Source organism: Typopeltis vanoorti, chromosome 9, assembly GCF_054136105.1.
Source record: "Typopeltis vanoorti isolate ZY-2024b chromosome 9, IOZ_Tvanoo_1.0, whole genome shotgun sequence".
NCBI lineage: Eukaryota > Metazoa > Arthropoda > Arachnida > Uropygi > Thelyphonidae > Typopeltis > Typopeltis vanoorti.
In genome coordinates, this window is record NC_143557.1 from 133,256,325 (window position 1) to 133,277,244 (window position 20,920).

Consider the following 20,920-nt stretch of genomic DNA (forward strand, 5'->3'; position numbering starts at 1 on the left):
GGTTCTGATGAATGCACATGTGTCACCCTTATGCATTCATCAGAACTGACATTTTGAACTTTCAACATTTGGAAGAAAGCACATTTTTAAATAATCTCTCTTGGAAAGTCACATCAGGATTTATTAACATCTCATTCTTGATGAAGTTGTAGAGAGTGATTTTGGAGACAATGAAAGGGAGGTACTGTTGAGATGGGGATATATCACATAGGCACACTTTTGATAGGATATTTTGCACAGGCATATCAGGAAGTTATGCAGAGATCCAGAAAGAAGAAAATTTGGAATGCATTGTCAAATTGGGTGGTTACAGATTATAAACGAATTTGTTTGAGGCAGGTTCTTATAGAGTCAGCAGAAATCTCTGTGTTCAGTGAGAAGTTTTTGGTATTGAGACCACATTATTATGTAATTAAAGAGTTTAATAAAAAAAAATAAGCAATTAAAACCCTACATGTTTCGTACGTTGTACAACTTACATCATCAGGGGTACTGGTACCTAAAAGTTTTACACAACAAAAGATGTTTTTGATAACTTCACAACTGTAACATATAATTGATAAACCAGAATACAAATGGCAAATTCTTCATTGTATGCCTGTTGGAATATTGCTAGTTGTTGTTATCGCATTGTGTACTATCACACGTTATATCCTCGGTCCGTGGCAGTTAAATTTTTGATGAAAGCAGACCATAAGTAATATAAAATTAAGCCTCAATTTTTATTGCATTGTTTAGAGATCATAAGCATTTGTGATGCTTCTTTGAATTTTCTTGTAAAACAGTTATGATCGATATATGACATTTTTGTTTGTCAAAGTACTTGATGGCCAGTAGTGGTGGTGTGGCAGGCCTGATTTATGCTCTCTTCTTTTTTTGACATCTTTTACGTGTTCAGACATACAGATTCTGTATCTCCTGACCTTCCTATCTGGCCTACTGTTATGTAGGCCAGACAGGAAGGTCAGGATTTGTTATCTACAGAAACAATGCCACAAGAGCAATGAATCTCATTGATGCCTGGTTTTTTTCATGGGTGATATAGAAGTTTTGGTGGATGTAGGAATCTTGATACAATATATCAAGCACATCAATTAAAAGGAAATGAAGAACTGCACTACCTCAGGCAGAACCTCATACTTGGTGGTTTTGACCCAAGATAATCAGAAAAATTCTTAATACATCTACTGCAACTCCCTTACTTAAACAAGATTTCAGGAATGCAATCACGTTGCCTTACATCAAGAATGTCACAGACAAAATGGCTGTGTTGCTCCATGAGTACAACGTAAAAGTGGCTTTTTTTACCTTTACAAAAATTATCCACCAACTACAGCGAAGCACATCATCTATACCAGTGGTGTTCAACCTTTTTTACTAAGCGAGCTACTTTTCTGTAAAAAGTTATTCGGTGATCTACTGTCTTATATATAACTTATTCGGCAATCTCTTATATAGATCACGTTCCCCCAACCTGATATCTGATTATGTACAAATAAACAACTAAAAAAAAATACACAACTAAAAACTTTATTTGTGTATTTCAAAATTTATTTATCACTTTTAATTATTTTAATACAAAAAAATATATATATATAGGAATAAAATATTTATTTCTCTATTTTGGAAAACCAAAGTTAGAAAAAACAACAGATTGATTACACACTGACAAGTTACAGGAAATGCTGGTTGATTAAAAAAAAAAACAAGTTAATGTGAAATTTGGCATTGTTTGGACCTCGCAATATTTTCATAGTCAAGTTGATATGAAGAAGTGGCCAATCGCAGACAATCATCCAAATGATCATTTGTAATCTGGTTTCTTAATTGATTTTTTATGATGGTCATATTTGAAAAAGCAGATTCTGACAAGTATGTCGATCCAAAACACAACAGAATTTTTCCTGCAATATCAGTTAATATTGGGAATTTTTCATGTGCATACTTCCAAATGACTTCATTGTTTATTGATTTTAAATGTAAATTATTCTGAATGTTTATTATCTCAAGTTCTACTTTAGCTTGGTCAAACAGCCCACTAATTTTATTTGAAATTCCTGTGATGTTCAAGTTTTCTTGAAATGGATTATTGATAAAAGATACAATCATTTCATTTTAAAAATTTTATGGAATTTACAACCGTGTTAAAAAAACTTTTTTATTATCCCGACGTTTCGATCTTCACATCAAGATCATCATCTGGAGCATACATAAATATACAGGACAAGCTGAGTTACATCATTGACTGTAAGCTAGAGAAACAATGATTTGCTCACATGTTATTCTACTGGCGTGACCTCTGGTGAAAAAAAATATATATAAATTACATCAAGCTAAATTCTATTTTACAATGACAGGAATAAACATTCTTTTAGATGGTTTTCTTTCAGAAACAATTGGTGTCCTATTTTTAGTATTACAATTCTTATTTTTGATTTACAATACTGGATTTTCTACAGTCCTGTTTATAGTTGTTCTTAGTGAGGAAGCAAACATATGGAAGGTATATGCCTGCCATATGTTTGGAATTTTTAGACCATCATCATTGTGTTGCTCCACGAGTACAACATAAAAGTGGCTTTTTTTACCCTTTACAAAAATTATCCACCAACTACAGCGAACCACATCATCTACACCAGTGGTGTTCAACCTTTTTTACTACGCGAGCTACTTTTCTATAAAAAATCCCTATTAATATCTATTTAAGTAGATATTATTAATATCTACTTAAATGAAGTGATTTTTAATCGGTGAATAGTCCGCTTTTTTCCCCGTTTTTGAGTGCTAAATTGTTTCTCTGAATACGAGTGTACTTCAGTGGTTGTTTTTTGGAAGTTAGTTGCTGTCGCGATACAATATATGTTGGTACCGTCGGAATCGAACGCGTAACGGTGGAAGACAAAACGAAGCTAAGTTACTGTATTTAGTTATATTTCATTTATTTAATTATATTTAGTACTTAAATGTTCTGATGTTTGTACTTTTTTCCCCTCTTATTTATTAATTGAATAATTATTAAAGATTACGCTACTCGGCAGTAAGGAATGATGGTGGATTCAGCAGCAGTCGCAAGTGGCGTAACTCCAAGTCCTCCGCCATTTAAGAACTCAATTATTAGCAATATCATAAGGGACTTTGTGGCATGCAGTACTTGCGGCATGTATGCTTCTCGGGAATTACATATGTGGCTTGTTAAAGAGAGTGGAGAGCGTATGTGCGCAAAATGCAGGCAGTTGGAGGAAATAAGTACATTAGATATATCGATATCCGACTTTGTTGCTCCAGGAATGGAGAATGAATGTAGGAAGACAAGTAGTATGATAGGAGCGAATGAGAAAATAATAGTTGATAGTGTGGAAGGTGTGAGTGACTGTGGAAGTTTAGGAGATGGTTTTGTATGGGAGAGTGAATTTAGATTAAGAGTGACTGACCTGCAGAGGGAGATAGATGAGTTGAAAGAGGAGGTGGAATGTCTAGTGAATGAGAGCAGAAGTATGAAAGATAAGATTAGGAGAATGGAAGAGATAAATGCAAGGCGAATCAGAGTAGGAGAGAGAGAGAATTTAAGGAGTATGAGTGAGAGGTATGGGGGTGCTAGAAGAGGAGAGAATGGAAACAGTAGAAGAGAGGGAATGAGAGAGAGGTATGGGAATGCTAGCAGACGAGAGGATGGAAACAGTAGGAGAGACGGAATGAGAGAGAGATATGGAAGTGCTAGAAGAGGAGAGAATGGAAACGGTAGGAGAGAGAGGTATGGGAATGAAAGAAGAGGAGAGAATGGAAACAATAGGAGTGAGGGAATTGTAAGAGGTATAATGTATGGCGACTCAATGATCCGTGGTGTTCAAGATAGGATGCGTGAGGAGTGTTTGCCAGGAGGAACAATAGAAAGGGTGGCTATGGCAATTAAGAGAGGTGAAAGGGTGGATGAGATGATTGTGATGGTAGGAACGAATGACTTGAGTGGTAATGTAAGTGGTAATGTAAGTCGGGCAGCGAGAGATATGAGATTTTTGCTTGAGACTGTACGGAAGAAGACAGAGAGAGGAAAAATAGTGTGCGTGTTGCCTAGGTATGATAATGATGAGCTGAGCAGAAGAGCGGTGATATTGAATGGCATAATAGCGAGAATGTGTGACAAGAGAGGACTAGTATATGTGGATGCTTGGAGTGCGTTTGAGGAAAGAGAGGAGTTGTATGCGAGAGACCGTTTACATTTGAATGAGGAAGGACGTAGGCATCTGGAGAGATTGCTGTTCTGAACGAGTCAGTGTGTCCCAGGGAGGATGATAGCAGGGGGTGGCCTCTTGTGGGAATGGATACTTGGGAGAAGGGAGACAATGTCAGGTAACACTGAGCCCAGTGGAGTCTAGAAGGGATAAGGCTGGGTATAGAAACAATGGCATTTATATGCTGTATACTAATGCCAGGAGTATCCGGAATAAGGGAGAGGAATTGGTGGTGCAGATAGCATCAGCCTGGCCAAAAATTATTGCGATCACTGAGACGTGGTTGACAGAAGGGGATATAAAAACAGGAATAGAAGTCGCTGGGTATAGCATTTTTCGTCAGGATAGGAGGGGAAAGCGTGGTGGTGGGGTGCTGCTTATGATAAGTGATGACCTATGTCCTCTAAGAGTGGAGAATTTGGAAGGAAGTGAGACAAATGATTTTGAGAGCGTATGGTGTGAGGTAGAGGTAGGCAAGACAGGATATTTAGTGGGGTGTTGCTACAGACCCAGGAGCACAGAGGATGGGGACCAGGAGATGTTTAGACAGCTAAGTTTGGCAAGTGCAAGAAGAATGATTGTTATGGGAGATTTTAACTTCAGTAGTATAAATTGGAGAGAGGAAGATGCATGTAACAATAGGGGAATGGAATTTCTAGAATTCTTGAGGGACAAATGTCTTAGGCAACATGTAACAGAGGGAACAAGAGGTTCAAAAATTTTGGATTTGGTTATAGCATCAGAAGAGTTGATAATAACTGAGTTGACGTCTCTCCCACCAGTTGGAGAGAGTGACCATATGGTGTTGACATGGAAAATGAATAGACATGCAGGAGTATCAAAGAGACGGGAACTTTTGTGGAATTATAAGGCAGGTGATTATAATAGTCTTAGACGTCAACTTCGGGAAGTTTCATGGAGGGAGGAATTGGACGGCCAGGATATCACCAGTGCGTGGGAAATTGTGAAAGAATATTTGTTATCAGCAATGGTAAGTTGTATACCACGAGTGAAGAAGAGGGCGCAATTTGGAGTAAAGTGGATGACAAACAACATTAAACAGGAACTGCATGCGAAAAAGAGGCTATGGAAGAGATATAAGGAGACAGGTGAAGAGAGGATTCATGAAGAATATAAGACACGGGCCAGAAGAGTGACTAATGTGGTACGGAAAGCGAAACTGGAATATGAGAGGAGATTGGCCCTAAGATCCAAAGAAAATCCTAGGGAATTTTTTAGCTATGTGGCCAGTAGGAGGAGAAATGACTGTGGAAGAATGATATTGTGGGATAAAAATGGGAATAGAGTGACTGATGCAGAGGACATAGTGGAATTGTTCAAAATGAACACTTAATTGGAGTATTTCATCCTAGAGGAGTCAGTTTTAATGCTAGAGGGATAGGACTGGTACGAGGTCTGGAGGTACAGGAGGAGAGTGTGTTTCAGATACTGAGTACTCTGGATGTCAGTAAAGCTGTGGGACTGGATGGTATTTCGCCACGAGTTTTGAGAGAATGTGCTAGCGAATTGACAATACCTTTAACGTGGCTTTACAATGAAAGTCTGGCTTTGGCAAAGGTGCCCAGGGAATGGAAGGAAGGTAAGATAGTGCCATTGCATAAGGGTGGTAACAGACTGGAAGTGTCTAATTATAGGCCAGTCTGTGTGTCATCAGTAGTTGTTAAGATCTTGGAGAAAGTAGTGAGGGACTGTGTACAGCATTGGGCAGATGAGGGTAATGTTATCTGTAAGAATCAACATGGATTTGTGAAAGGACGCTCTTGTTTTAGCAATATGCTAGCCTTTTATAATAAAGTTACAAGAACATTAGATGAGGGAAAGGCATATACTGCAATTTTCTTAGACTTGGCGAAGGCATTTGACAGGGTGCCACATGATAAGCTGATATTTAAGTTGCAGCACATGGGTCTGGATGTCAGATTGGTCAACTGGATTCAGGATTGGCTGTCTGATAGGTATCAGAGAGTTGTGTATGGTGGAGCAGTTTCCAGGAGGCAGAGGGTTACAAGTGGGGTCCCACAGGGCTCAGTACTAGGACCTATATTGTTTAACCTTTATATCAATGACATAGCCAGTGGATTGCAGGGGGATATTCAGTTGTTTGCGGATGATGCGAAGCTGGGAAGGATTATTAGTAATAGCGCAGATGTGGTAGCCCTGCAAGAGGATTTAAATAAGCTAGATATCATGTTGGAGGCTTAATGGATATTTTTACAACACTTAAAAAGAATTAAAATAGACTTTAATGCTTCCTATATTTCGTCCTAGTCACTAGGACATCTACGGGGGTTACAAAAAAATTAATGTAACATATGCACAAATAACAAACAATACTAAGCCCAACCACGTGAGTGACACTAAAGTCCTGTCTAGGTGGAGCGCCCTCTAAGGGCAGTAGTAGGTGGCCTGGAATGTAAGGTGGGAACTCTGGTGATGAGTGTTTCCCAAATCTTCGGAAGCTTAATGCACCCATATTTATTGAGATTTGGTTGGTTTTTGAGAGCTGCTGCTGCTTCTAAGAAAAGTCTCTCTTTCTTGAATTTGCTGTGGTGGAGCATGGTGGTTTTCTTCCATGATACTCTGTGGGTGGTGTCCAAAACATGGTCAGCCAAGCCTGAATGGCCATAGTTGTGTTTGAAGATGTAAGACTTGTGTTCCTCTAGACGGATGGATGCTAATCTGCCTGTCTGTCCAAAGTACGCCAGCTTACAAGAACAGGGTACTTTGTAAACTCCAGGCAGAGAGAGAGGAGGGAGCTGATCTTTTGTAGAACGGATAAGGGTAGCCAGTTTGCGGTGGGGCTTGTATGCTGTGTGTAGATTGTATTGTTTTAGTATCTTGGCTATTTTTTCAGATGTGCCACGGATGTAGGGTATGGTGATGGCATTTTTAAAATCTTGTTGACGAGAAGGAAGGGGAATGGGGGAGGAGTTGATTATTTTTTTGATGCTGTGATCGCTGTAGCCATTGGAGAGGAAAGTGCTGTGTATGTGGTTAAGCTCATTAGTGAGGGCGGTTCCACTGGAACAAAGATTGTGGGCTCTCTTGGTAAGAGTTTTAATAATGCCATATTGTTGAGAGGGGTGGTGGTGGGAGAGTTTGTGAATGTATCTGCCTGTGTGTGTGGGTTTTCTGTATACAGTGAAGGTGAGTGTATCATTAGGCAGGCGTGTGACTAAGGTGTCTAGGAAGGGTAAACAATTGTTCTTTTCCTTTTCCATAGTGAACTGGATTCTTGGATGTAGACTATTGAGATGACTGAGGAAGGAGTCTAACGTGTCTGGGCCATGAGGCCAAATAGAGAACACATCATCTACGTATCTTAGCCAGATAGAAGGTTTGAGTGGGGCTGAGTCAATGGCTCGTTTTTCGAAATCTTCCATATAGAAATTGGCAAGGGGGGGTGAGAGGGGGGAACCCATGGCAGTTCCTTCTATCTGCTTGTAGATTTTGTTGTTCCAAGAGAAATATCCAGAGTTAATGGCAAAGGAAAAGAGATCTAAGATGTCAGAGGGAAAAACCTTTTCTAAGAGAGATAAGGTGTCAATTAAGGGAATATTGGTAAACAAAGAGGAGATATCAAAGCTTACCAATATGTCTGTCTTCTTCAAGGTTAAATTTTCTGTGAGGGCTTTAAAGTGGGTCGAGTTTTTTATATAGGAAGGGGACCTGGTGAGGGAGATCAGAGAGTTGGCCAGCTGTTTAGATAGTCTATAGCAAGGTGCATTGGTAGCATCTACTATAGGCCTGAGTGGGGAGTTCGGTTTGTGGATTTTTGGTAAACCGTATATTCGGGGGGGACGGGAGCGGAAAGGTTTAAGTTTTTTCGTGACATCTGGGGGCCAGGAAGATACTTTTTTGAGTAAAATTTTAAGTTTCTTAACTTGTGTTTTTGTGGAGTCGTGTTCTAGCGGGATGTAGGTAGCGCGATCGCGGAGGATGATGTTCATTTTACGCTTATATTCGCTGGTATTAAGAACGACTGTGGCGTTACCCTTATCCGCTCTGGTGATGACGATACTTTTTTCTTTACGTAGTTTCAGGAGAGCCGTGCGTTGAGCATATGATAAATTACTTTTTGGCGGAGAAGAATGCACGAGGATGTTGGCTACGTCAAGCCTGATGTTGTTAGCTGTCTCCGACGGTAAGCGACCTATTCCACGTTCGATGTTCACCATTACGTCAAGCACCGGCACTTCCTTCGGAGCGACGGCAAAATTATGGCCGAGGCAAAGGGCGCTGACGGCATCGTCGTTGAGCCTTTTGGAAAAGAGGTTTATTACTGTCTGGAGAGGTTGAATTTGTGGTTGTGGTTTATTTTTCACAAGGATGCTAAATTTCTTGATATATTTACAAAGTACCCTGTTCCTGTAAGCTGGCGTACTTTGGACAGACAGGCAGATCAGCATCCATCCGTCTAGAGGAACACAAGTCTTACATCTTCAAACACAACTATGGCCATTCAGGCTTGGCTGACCATGTTTTGGACACCACCCACAGAGTATCATGGAAGAAAACCACCATGCTCCACCACAGCAAATTCAAGAAAGAGAGACTTTTCTTAGAAGCAGCAGCAGCTCTCAAAAACCAACCAAATCTCAATAAATATGGGTGCATTAAGCTTCCGAAGATTTGGGAAACACTCATCACCAGAGTTCCCACCTTACATTCCAGGCCACCTACTACTGCCCTTAGAGGGCGCTCTACCTAGATAGGACTTTAGTGTCACCCACGTGGTTGGGCTTAGTATTGTTTGTTATTTGTGCATATGTTACATTAATTTTTTTGTAATCCCCGTAGATGTCCTAGTGACTAGGACGAAATATAGGAAGCATTAAAGTCTATTTTAATTCTTTTTAAGTGTTGTAAAAATATCCATTAAGCCTCCAACATGATGTCCTCACAGCACTTAAGCCTCTACACACATAATCTAATAAGCTAGATAGATGGGCAAATGAATGGGGGTGTCAGTTTAATGCAGCAGAATGTAAGGTCTTGAGGTTTGGGAAACATCGATGGGATGCTGCATACTCTATGGGAGGAGTTATACTGGAGGAAGTAGGGGAGACAAGAGATCTGGGGTTGATGATTGATAGAAACCTGAAGTTTAGGGGACATATTGCAAAGGTGGTGAAGGTAACACAGAGGATTGCTGCTATTATGAGAAGGACACTGACCTGCAGAGATAAGAGGGTTATCATTCCGTTGTATAAGTCTCTGATCAGACCACACTTGGACTATTGTTCTCAGATTTGGTCCCCAGGATTTGAAGGGGATAAATTAACTGTGGAAAGGATACAAAGACGGATGACAAAGATGGTTTCAGGACTGTACAAGGATAGTTATGAGGATCGGCTGAGAGAATGTGGACTGCAGAGTTTGGTGGATAGAAGAAGGAGAGGTGATATGATTGAGACTTTTAAACTGTTGAGAGGTGGTTACAAGGTTGACACTGGGGAGTTCTTTCGCTTGGTTGATCAGCAGGAAGGAGTGATGACAAGAGGCCATCCCTGGAAGTTACGAAAGGAAACTGTGAGCAAGAGTGTAAGGAGTGGTTTCTTTGTGTGGAGGGTGGTTGAGCCATGGAATGCATTGCCTGATGGAGTGGTGGGAGCGAGAACGGTCAGTGACTTTAAAGAGTGGTATGATAAACTTTGTGTTTCTCAGGGGGGACCTCCCCCTGAGACTTTTAAACTGTTGAGAGGTGGTTACAAGGTTGACACTGGGGAGTTCTTTCGCTTGGTTGATCAGCAGGAAGGAGTGATGACAAGAGGCCATCCCTGGAAGTTACGAAAGGAAACTGTGAGCAAGAGTGTAAGGAGTGGTTTCTTTGTGTGGAGGGTGGTTGAGCCGTGGAATGCATTGCCTGATGGTTTCGTAACTTCCATCCCTGGAAGTTACGAAAGGAAACTGTGAGCAAGAGTGTAAGGAGTGGTTTCTTTGTGTGGAGGGTGGTTGAGCCGTGGAATGCATTGCCTGATGGAGTGGTGGGAGCGAGAACGGTCAGTGACTTTAAAGAGTGGTATGATAAACTTTGTGTTTCTCAGGGGGGACCTCCCCTCGATGAGTCTTGACAGACTTTATGTCTTAGGAAGGACCTCCCTTGATGAGTCTTTTGACTCCTTGGAGGCCTGAATAATAATAATAATAATAATAATAAAATGGAGTAAAAATTTACACCAAGGAATTAAACTTTCACCTACAGTTAACTTAAACACTCTCCTCTTTGCAGATGACCAAATAATAATTACAAATTCTGAAGATAACTTACAGAAAGCTATTTTAAATCTAAATGAGATATCCAAAGATTATGGTATGATAATATCAACAGAAAAATCAAAAACTATAGCCTTTAAAGGACAAGATCCAGCAAGAACTAAAATAGTAATAGATAACAAGATCTTAGAACAGGTGAATTCATTTAACTACCTAGGATGTATGATCACATATGAAAATGAAAAAGATATAAACGTAAAAATTGCAAAATATTTAAAAATAACAGGTGTAATTAACTCTATATTTAAACCAAACCTAATTCAAAAACAAACCAGGCTAAAAGTATACAATACATTAGCCTTACCGGCCTTAATGTATGGAAGCGAAATCTGGACAATAAAACAAAAAGACAAACAAAGATTAACAACAGCAGAAATGAAGTTTATGAGAAAAACTGCAAAGTATACCCTATTTGATCACAAAAGAAACGAAGATATTATGAAAGAATTAAACCAAGAACCAGTAATAGAAAAAATTAAAAAATATAAACATAAATGGATGGAACATGTTCAAAGAATGAAAACAGAAAGATTACCAAAACAAGCCTTAAAGCACAAGCCATTAGGAAAAAGAAAACCAGGACGTCCTCTTAAACAATTCACCGATGACTTCTAAGGCCGGAACAGGCCATGCTAGGCCTAAATCCTTGATACGTATGATGATGATGATGATTGTAAAATAGAATTTAGCTTGATGTAATTTATAATTTTTTTTTTTTTCACCAGAGGTCATGCCAGTAGAATAACATGTGAACAAATCATTGTTTCTCTAGCTTACAGTCAATGGTGTAACCCAGCTTGTCCTGTATATTTATGTACGCTCCAAATGATGATCTTGATGTGAAGATCGAAACGTCGGGATAATAAAAAAAGTTTTTTTAACACGGTTGTAAATTCCATAAACATTTTTAAAATGAATGCTGATCACCGTGTAACCCTAAAAGAAAGGAATACAATCATTTCTGTTTTATTAAAATCTTTAAATCTTGAATTTATTTCTTCCTCAACTATAATTCTATTTCATGAATAAATTCTTTTAAATCATAGCGAAGCATTTCTTGATTTTGTTCAAAAAATGTTAATAAATATGGGAGATGTCTAACTTCGCAGTCATTTATATTTTTCTTTTATAAAAGTAAGTATTGTTGGAAAGTTTTTATTGAACTTAACATGTCAATTAAATTTTTATCTCTACCTTGTAACTCTAAGTTTAAATTGCTTAATTTCGTACAGAAATCTACTAAAAATGATAAGTGTAACAACCATCTTCTATTACTCAATTGTGGATAGATATCTCCTTTTTCATCAAGAAAATTTTTATATTGTTAATTAATACAAGAAATCTTTCTAAAAATTGACTTCTGCTGAGCCAGCAAACATTATTTGTACAACAGAAGTTCCCTATCATCATCTGCCTGTAATTTAAATAACCGCCGTTGCAGGGCTTTTCTTTGAACAGAATTTACAATTTTAAATGTAATATCCAAAACAGCTTTTGTGTTTAATCTTTTACTACACAGTACTTGTTGGTGAATAATACAGTGGTACGTTAAAAAATCTGGAGATATTTGTCATCGTTTTTATAATGAAATGAAGCCTGATTTATTACTTATCATTGCATGAGCACCATCAGTAGTAATAGACACAAGTTTAAAAAGTGGAAGTTTGTGTTGTTTCACAAATTCATCAAATGCCGAAAAAATGTCTTCTCCCTTAGTCCTTCCCAATAATGGTATAATTTTCAAAAGTTCTTCTTTACTTGAATAATCTTGAAATACCATGCGAATAAATACCATTAACTGAGCAATATCAGTGAAGTCATTTGATTCATCAAATTGTAATGAAAATGCAACACACTGGTGAATGTCTGACATTAACCTGGCCTGGAAACTTTTCTCCAGCAATTAGAACTCTTCCTTTCAGCAATTTGAAACCTTGTCTGCGGCCTAGAAGTAGTCTCTCTCTAGCGATGTCTCGAACCGAGAAGCTCCTTTCTGGAAGCGGGAAATCCCTCTCTCCAGCAACGTGGATCCGGGCAGTCTCTCTGACGATGACTCTAGACCGGTCGGCCTCCTCTTTGACAGCAATTCTGGAACCGAGACCCCTTCTGCTTGCTTCAGTCCCTTTTTATTAGGCCTCCTCTGAGACCTCGTAAGAAGTTTGGCAACCCCCAAAGAATCAGTATGAGTCTTTCATCTTAAGTTTCAAGTTCGGCACTCCTTTTGTTCTCCTCCGCTTTCTTTTGATTGTAAGTTGCCGGCCATCGGAAAGTTGTTTGAACTCTTTCTGACTGACTTCGGAGATGTTTACACTTGAGCCTGCAAGCCTTTCTCATACATACAAGTTTCAATAACAATCTTTCTAATGCTACCATGTACAGCTTCTGCCTAACATATTCTTATTAAAGCAGTATATAGAGTTAGCTCCAAAAGAGTTATTTACAAAAACATCTAATACAAACTATACCGAGACAAACAAAGTTTATTTTTTTACAATATTCACATGGGACTTAACCTAAGTAAAAAATCGATGTAATGTGCTTTGGAATATTTAATATTTAAGCTACAATCGAGTTTTTACACTTTGCTTATAATTGTATTCACTCGGCTTGCTATTTGTCTTCCACTGATCCAAATTAATTCATTTACCTGGACTTGTAAGAAAATTACTGATTTGACAATTTTAACGAAAAATAAATAAACAATAGCAATACACTTAAAGCGAATTAAAAATAATACAAAATAATGAATAAATAAAATATTCTGTTTTCAGTTTTAATTAAATTTGTAAGTAAGGAAGAATACACAAGAGATCAACCAAAAATAGCTCTGCAATCAACGGGTTGAACACCCCTGATGTACACCACTGCCCTCTCCTGTTCATTATCACCGCTTGTATTTTCATAGACAATCGCAAACATCCTTGGCCACAGCAGGATTTGAACCTGCAAGCGGATATGCTAACCACTCAACCAACCAGGCTAGCAAAAAACATACACCTCTAGGCACCGAACTCACGATATCCTGTTTACCAGACAAGCGCTTTAACCAACTGAGCCACGGTGCCTTACAAAAATTTAAGGCAATACTTAGGTTAAGATGGGAATGAAAAGAAATCTTGACAAATTAATAAGATACAGGAAAAGTGCAAGTTTTACTGGACGAATCTGCAGCAGCCCTTATCTGGCATTAGTGGAGCATAATTATTCAGTGTTAATTTGGTCTTTTTTGAAATTGGTAATCTCTAGCTGTCATCAGTGCTGCAGTTTCTTATGCAGTTTTTTCTTCACATAAAAACATAACATTTTTTTTTATGTGAATCCCCCCCTCCCACCCCAAAAGGTTGTTGACATTTATTGTATGTTAGTGCGGGGATGGACTAAGAATCAGATAATCCAAAACCTTTCACATTTGGTCTCCTTTGCTTAAGAAACCAAGCGTGAAACTATATCAAGTCATTTCATTCCTTCATATAAGCAGAACCAGCTTGTATTTCTTAATACAAGATCAGCAACATGTCTATTGTAATGAACTTTGAAGTTATTTAATCCCTGCATTCACATTGTGCTCTGATAATAGAATCTCCATGTAAAAAATCTGCTTCTCATACTCTTCTTCACCACATCTTTATTCAGTTCTAGGGATGGTCTCTCATTCTTCCCATTTTAATGTCCACTCTTTTTATAATTCCTTCTGTATTAATTTCTCATCTAACATTCACAAACATCTGTGTTATCCCCCATTAGGATTCAAAATCATAGCCTGTTGCTTGAAGAGTAGAACCAGGTTGGGCAGTTTGTATATCTTCTTGTTGCAGAATTTAAAACCCAAGTTCCTTCTAAAAGAAAAGAAAAGAAAAAAAAACCTTATCTACCATTGACTAACTGTGGAATCAGCTGGAAAAGGCCTTATAAACATTTTACACTAATCAGTGACCAGAATCAAAAACCTGTTAAGCCTTTTACCAGCAGAATTAGTATCACGGAAGTTACCACAAGGCAGTATCATTGCATTTCTAAAATGCTTAATATGAGGAATTAAGCATACAGAGTAATTTAAGTAATTCACTACAAGTAGATTTATATCTACTTTTAATGATAAACTGGGTTTTGACTTGTCAATTTTTTTTAATCATTAAAACTGAATGTTTCTCTGAAAACACTTGAATTTTTTGTTTGTGTTATCTTACTGAAGATGCTGTCAGCCATAATAGACAGGAAAATATGTCAGAAAAACATTCAGTCTTAATGATTAAAAAAAGTATGAATCACAACTTGGTTAATCATTAAAAGTTGAATTAAGGCATTTTTGTTTTAGTAATTTATGATAACCTGCTGAATGAAATTGAGGAGGAAAAGACAATTGTACAGTATAAAACAGGTTAATTTATTGGTTAATATTATTATGTATGTAATATGAAATGGTAACATCTACAAGCAGTTAGGAATTAGAATAAATAAAAACTATTATTATTACTATTATTGCATGATATGGGAGAGTACTTTACTATATACAACTCACTGTTTCCCCTACCTAATCCTCCAAGTAACACTTAATGACACTATGGAAACATGACTGATTTTGCCTATACATGGGATAAAAAAATCTAGTTTCTAGGAGAAAATATCCTGCTACTTCTGTATGAGATTAGCTAACTTACCTTCAACTGAAAATTCCCATATAAAGATTCCTGTCATTATGACGAGAATCAAACTCTGGTCTTTTCCAATCAAAGGGCATAATGTCCCCTTGTTTATTTGCACTACAGAGGTACTTAAAAGAGCCACAAGACTGTTGTGCTCAAATCTGGTCACCTGATTTTCAGTGTGATGTGGAGACATTGGAGAGGGTTCCAGAGGCGAGTGGCTAAGACAATATCAGGACTTTGGACTGCTGGCTGTGGAGAGAAGTTGAAAAATAATGGATTGTAGAGTTTTTTGGATAGGAGAAAAAGAGGTGATATGATAGAGACATTTAAGTTAGTGAGAGGATTTTATCGGATTATTCCAGATGAGATTATAAAAAGAGGAGAAGACAAGTGAGAAAAAAACCAGAGGTCATCCCTGGAAGTATGTAAGAGTGTGGTGAAGAGGGGGGGGGGGTGAGGAGTAGATTTTTAATGTGGAGAAATTGTCAGTGAATGGAATGCATTACCAGAATGTGTTCTTAATGCAAGGAGTTTAAGAATTTTAAGATTCGATATGAGAAATATGTTGTCAGTTGAATGAACCTCCTACTATGAGTCTGCCGACTCCATGGAAGGTGCAATAATAATAATAATAATGTAAATGATATTATTTTTAGAAGAACATGAAGGTGATTTGCAGTCTTTGCACAAGTTTATAGGAGAATGGGAAGGTATTTCCATAAGCTGTTTGTGTTTTGGAGTTAGCAGTATCGCGAATGATGGAGAGAGAGAAATATCTTGCTAGAGTTGGTGGTTTGTGTGACAATATTAAATGAATTCAAAGCAAGGTATGATAGGAATTGTAGTCTAGTGGATGGATTCAGTGAGTTTTGTGATGTATGGAGACCTGAAATAATAATACAAATACAATTATTTTCAAGTAAACATTGATTTAATCCCCCTTCTCCCCCCCTCACCAACCAAACATTCATGCATGCTCCAGCTATTCTCCCAGAGAAAGTATGTTTCTGCCTTATGTCTCTTTTACAGATACTGTCTTGGGCATTCTTCAGCAAAATGGTACCCATGGTCCACCATTGTCCTCACTACCAATGGTCTATCATTAGTTCTCTTTCTGCTAAGCCTCTTAAATACAAGCGGCAGCTGTTCAGCATCCTTTTATAGTTGAACTCTAAAGTCCACTGAACCTATGAATCTGCCTGTTCTCTTCCTTTTTCTTCCCATTTGCCTCTACTATCTGGAACAGCCTTCCTCACGGTATTTCTTTGATAGCTTTTATCTATTTAAGAATACTATTAATACCCTTCCACCGTGGGATAATCAGTAGTTGCATTGACTCGGTGATTGGATATGTTCATCTTTTTTTTTTTTTTTTTTTTTTTGACTGACTGAAACCGAGAAAATAGATGATAGCAAATAATGGTTTTACATGAAAACAAATAGTTTATTTTATTTTATTTTATCCCAACAAAGTTATTTACTTGTGTCTTTTGCATTTTCTCGGTTTCAGTCAGTCAAAAAAAATAAGATGAATGTGTGTGTGTGTGACTTTTCTTTTGAAGCCGGAAATATATTCTTGGAAAGAAGTGAAAGTTTTTTGTATTGTGAATAGCGAGTCCCAAATGTATTGCCTGAGAGTATGGTGAATGTGAATATAATGAATAATTTTAAGATCTGATTATGATGGAGAACAAAAGGATGAGAAGTGGCTTTTTCACATGGAGAGTGGTTTAGACTATGGAATTGAATTGTGTGGTAGGGTAGTGAGAGCATGATCGATGAATGAGTTTAAGCAGTGGTATGATAGATTTTGTGTTATCTAGGATGGACCATCCACAATCAGGCTTGACTATTTCATTTAAGTCCAGAATAATAATAGTAGGAATAGCAAAAATGAAATGTATAAACATTTTTTACAAAACTGTAATATATCCACCCAACCTCCCCTACACTTGTGGGGATTTAATCATAGATTGTAAAAGAAATAGTAATAAACTGAACTTCTGCACATTTTGCTTTCTACTAAATAAGTTTCATCAGAGGGATAACTTTACTAGAGAATGTACAAAAAATAATGAATGCATCTAACAGCAGTTTAGAAATGTAGTGAATATATTTTGAAACGTTTGATATATTTCAAAACAACTGACAATGCAAAACAGACGATCAGAGACTATGAACCATGAGAAATAAAAGAAACTCAAGTATTACAACTGATTTTATCGTTGCTGTATTAAATGTTTTCTTCTGCAGAATTTTTTTTTCTCCCACTCATTATTATTGTGCTGTTCTTTATTTATATGGTATTGTGTTCCATAATTGTGTTGATCATTTCAAATATTTCATATTAAAAAAGTTCTTTTGATGATTTTGCATTGGTTTCTGTGGCAGTCTTCAAGTCATTAATTGTTCCTTTGTATCTTAAGCACTTTTATTCAATATCTAACAGTAATCATTTCTGCATTTGTTTTAAACTTAATCTGTTGATGGATATAAAATTTCACTTGTTATGTTTTACTTTGTCTATATTTTCTGTTTTGAATTCTTCATTCATGGATACACACAAAAAAGAGAATTAACTTGCATATTCATCTCTGAGTATAAATTGCAAAATATCTTCAGTTATGACTAGATACATTTATGTTTATGTGTGCATGTATTTTAAAATGTATGTTGTCTGTTTTGCTTTTAATGATATACTAATTTTACTTTGTTAAATTATAAAAGTAAAATGTGTCATGAACACTTAGGTATTAATTATGTACTGTTGCAATTTATGTATTTCTTTTCATAAAATGGTATTCAAGAAGGCTTAAATTTTTATTCAAATAAGTTAGGAACTGTATGTATATCAACTTATTTCAACATTGCACAGGATGCATTGCAGTTAATGCATGATAGCTTTGGAAAGTTCAATAAGCATATCAACACATCACAACACTGCAAAATCTTGAATTCAGTAATATACCTTTAGAAGAAATATTGGTGTGTGTGTGTGTGGGGGGGGGAAATTGGTTGGTGACGTCATTTGACTTAACCCTCTAGTAACTAGTTAATTTTTAGGGTATAGCAAAATAATGTCCCGGTGATTTTCATTGGCTGTTTATTGTTGCCTAGTCACGTGCAAGGAATCCTGATTACTGATTCGTCGTCTGCTACGTTGCAATAGCAACAACAGCATAAAATTTTTCTTTGATCACGTGATCTGGAGACGCCATTTTGTCTAGTTCTGTTAACAAACGACGTCTACCGGCGAGGAATGCACCATTAAAATATTGCTTTTAAGTTATGTAAACTGGAGCTTTGTAAGCAAAAGATAGAGCCTTGCAAAGGTAATTAGTATGCTCGTTTTATGCTTAAATATATCATTCACTAAATTTCAAAAGCACGCTCTAAAGTTTTTAAAATAGTAATCGCTCTATATAGCTATGCTCCTCCCGCCATCGGGTGTCTTGTTTGATGTCATGGCTACAAAGACGACTTTTCCATACGAAACGTACTCGTAGAAAGCGAGTACCCGTTCATATGTGTGTGTGTTTATGTGTATATTTATAAATGGAAGTTTGTATGCAAACATGTATAAATGGACGTTTTAAATAAAAATTGCTGATAATTGAAATTTTCTAACAAGCTATTGAAGTATCTGCTTTTATATCATGATAAATTAGGCTTCCGTTACTTTACTAGGATGAATCTCCGACATCGTTCCGATAGTTAACTGCAGTGGCTCTTTGCGAGTTCATTTATTGTATCTGAATTACACGTGTTTGCATGCATTAATGGTTTTAAACGAAAACAAATATTTTTTTTTTAATTTTTATTCCAACAAAGTGATTACTTGTGTCTTTCGCATTCGGCTTATGAGGCCTGTCATTTGTTGTTTCACTGTAGATCAGGTATTGTGAGTATGGGGGGGGGAGGAAGAGGGATGTATTTATAAATTAACTCCGTCTCTGTTCGTTGCATAGCTAATAGTGTATAATAACTACGTTATTCCAATTTGCTATTATCTTATTCAGCACTGATTGAACTCATATATTCTAGCTGCCAAATCATTTACGATAAAACCGGCTCGTAAATTAGGATGTGGAAAGTAGCACTACGCTAAATATATACGAATGTGTTAAAATCCTGAGATGAGTTTGGGACTCCGTGATGGTATAGGATAATAATAAAATGCATTGTATCTCCATAGAGGATTAATTGTTAATAAATTGAATGGGCAAATGGATTTAATAGCCATTATATATAATTAACTACTAGAAGTTATTTTACGAATTCATTACCTGGATATAATAAATAAAAAACATGAGACTATTATAGTTGGGAATAAATTATTTACAACAGTAGACTTCAAAATATTGAACTCACTGTTTTTTCTAAAAAAAAAAAACGAGAAAAAAAATAATGGCCTAAAAATGAAAATATGCGTTTTCTTAATTGACTTCTCTCTCATGTTCAATGCATCTAGTCAATTCATTATAATGTAATTCTTTTTTATTTTTTACATTTATCCTGATCTCATTCATGAAACATTGCAAACCTGTAGCATATTATTTTATTATCACAATGACAGTAGTGAGAGGTGTTAATGTATGATTCAGGTATCCTACTTTACAGACCTTAGTTTTTAAGCCATGCTGTTGCATGATACCCCCCCCCCCCTTTCTCTTAGCCTCTCCTAACCACATGCATAGTTCTATCAAGAGAAAATAGAGACAATCCCCAACCTTCATAATTTAAAACCAATTCATTAAATATAAAATATAAGATGACTGAATTAATACATTAAGATTAAATGAATAAATGCATTCAAGAAGAATGAATTTTGTAATTCTGGAGGTATCATTGTCTTTATGTTTGTGGTATAAGCATCATTGATGCCTTTTAATTGGAAAGACATATAAATAGACTTCTCAAGTGAAAGTGATTTATCCAGTTTTATATGGTGTCAGGATTTTTCCTGCCAGAAATTCACTGTCTTCCCCAAACAAAACAGGCAAATCATCAGAGGACAAATTAAATAGATACATTAGGCTGTCTTCTACTGTAAATTCAATTAACCAAGCAATGTCCTCATATTTTGGCTGCTTCAGTGTGAGAATCAGTAATGCCACCATCTTTTAAAAAGCTAAAATGATTGTTCATTTGGGAGTAGAATTGCAACTAAAAAAAATGTTTTTAAGTTGTCTGTAGAAATGGAGACGAGGTCATTCTTGGAAGTTGTATAAAGGTGTGGTGCACAAGAGAGTGTGGCATGACTTTTGCATGGAGAGTGGTTGGTGAGTGAAATTTATTGCCAAATGAGATGGGGAGTGTGCAAACATTGAACCAATTTAAGATGGGGTATGATAAACATTATCTCTGTTAGAATGCATCTTACTATCGCCTTCCTTGATGAGTCTAGACTCCAAGAGGTGTTTGTATAATAATGAAAAGGGAAACCCTGAGTTCTGTTTGCTCATGACATAAGCAAGTTTCTGAGGATTGTCGTGAGAGAGCAGTGATGTCATTATTGCTCTATCATGCTTCAACTGGTTTCATGAAAAAAATTTCTCTCCCCCATTATGCTGTTTTCACAAGTGAGCAAAATTATCCTTTTAAATACAAGTTTTTAAAATTTTTTCATTCAAAAATGTAACACTATTTTGATTGAAGTTTAGTGTATAACACGAAAAAAAAAAAAATACCCTGATAATTTCAGTTGTCCCCTGAATGTGTAAAGTAACGGTTATGTGTGAGATGAGT

General features: G+C 36.8%; 1 protein-coding gene across 7 annotated transcripts in view; it reads left to right on the forward strand.

Moving 5' to 3' along the window:
• Positions 1-20,920, forward strand: part of LOC150103584 (uncharacterized) — a 242,367-nt gene that overhangs the window by 85,494 nt on the left and 135,953 nt on the right. For 3 of the 7 annotated variants that reach the window (XM_090398301.1, XM_090398306.1, XM_090398307.1), the window contains exon 1: positions 18,407-18,504. The exons of 3 other annotated variants lie outside the window; for them this stretch is intronic. The gene's annotated coding sequence lies outside the window, so the exon portion shown is untranslated. Of the gene's footprint in view, positions 1-18,406; positions 18,505-19,052; positions 19,069-20,920 lie in introns of those variants that run through there. One more of the 7 variants, XM_090398305.1, reaches the window with a different exon arrangement.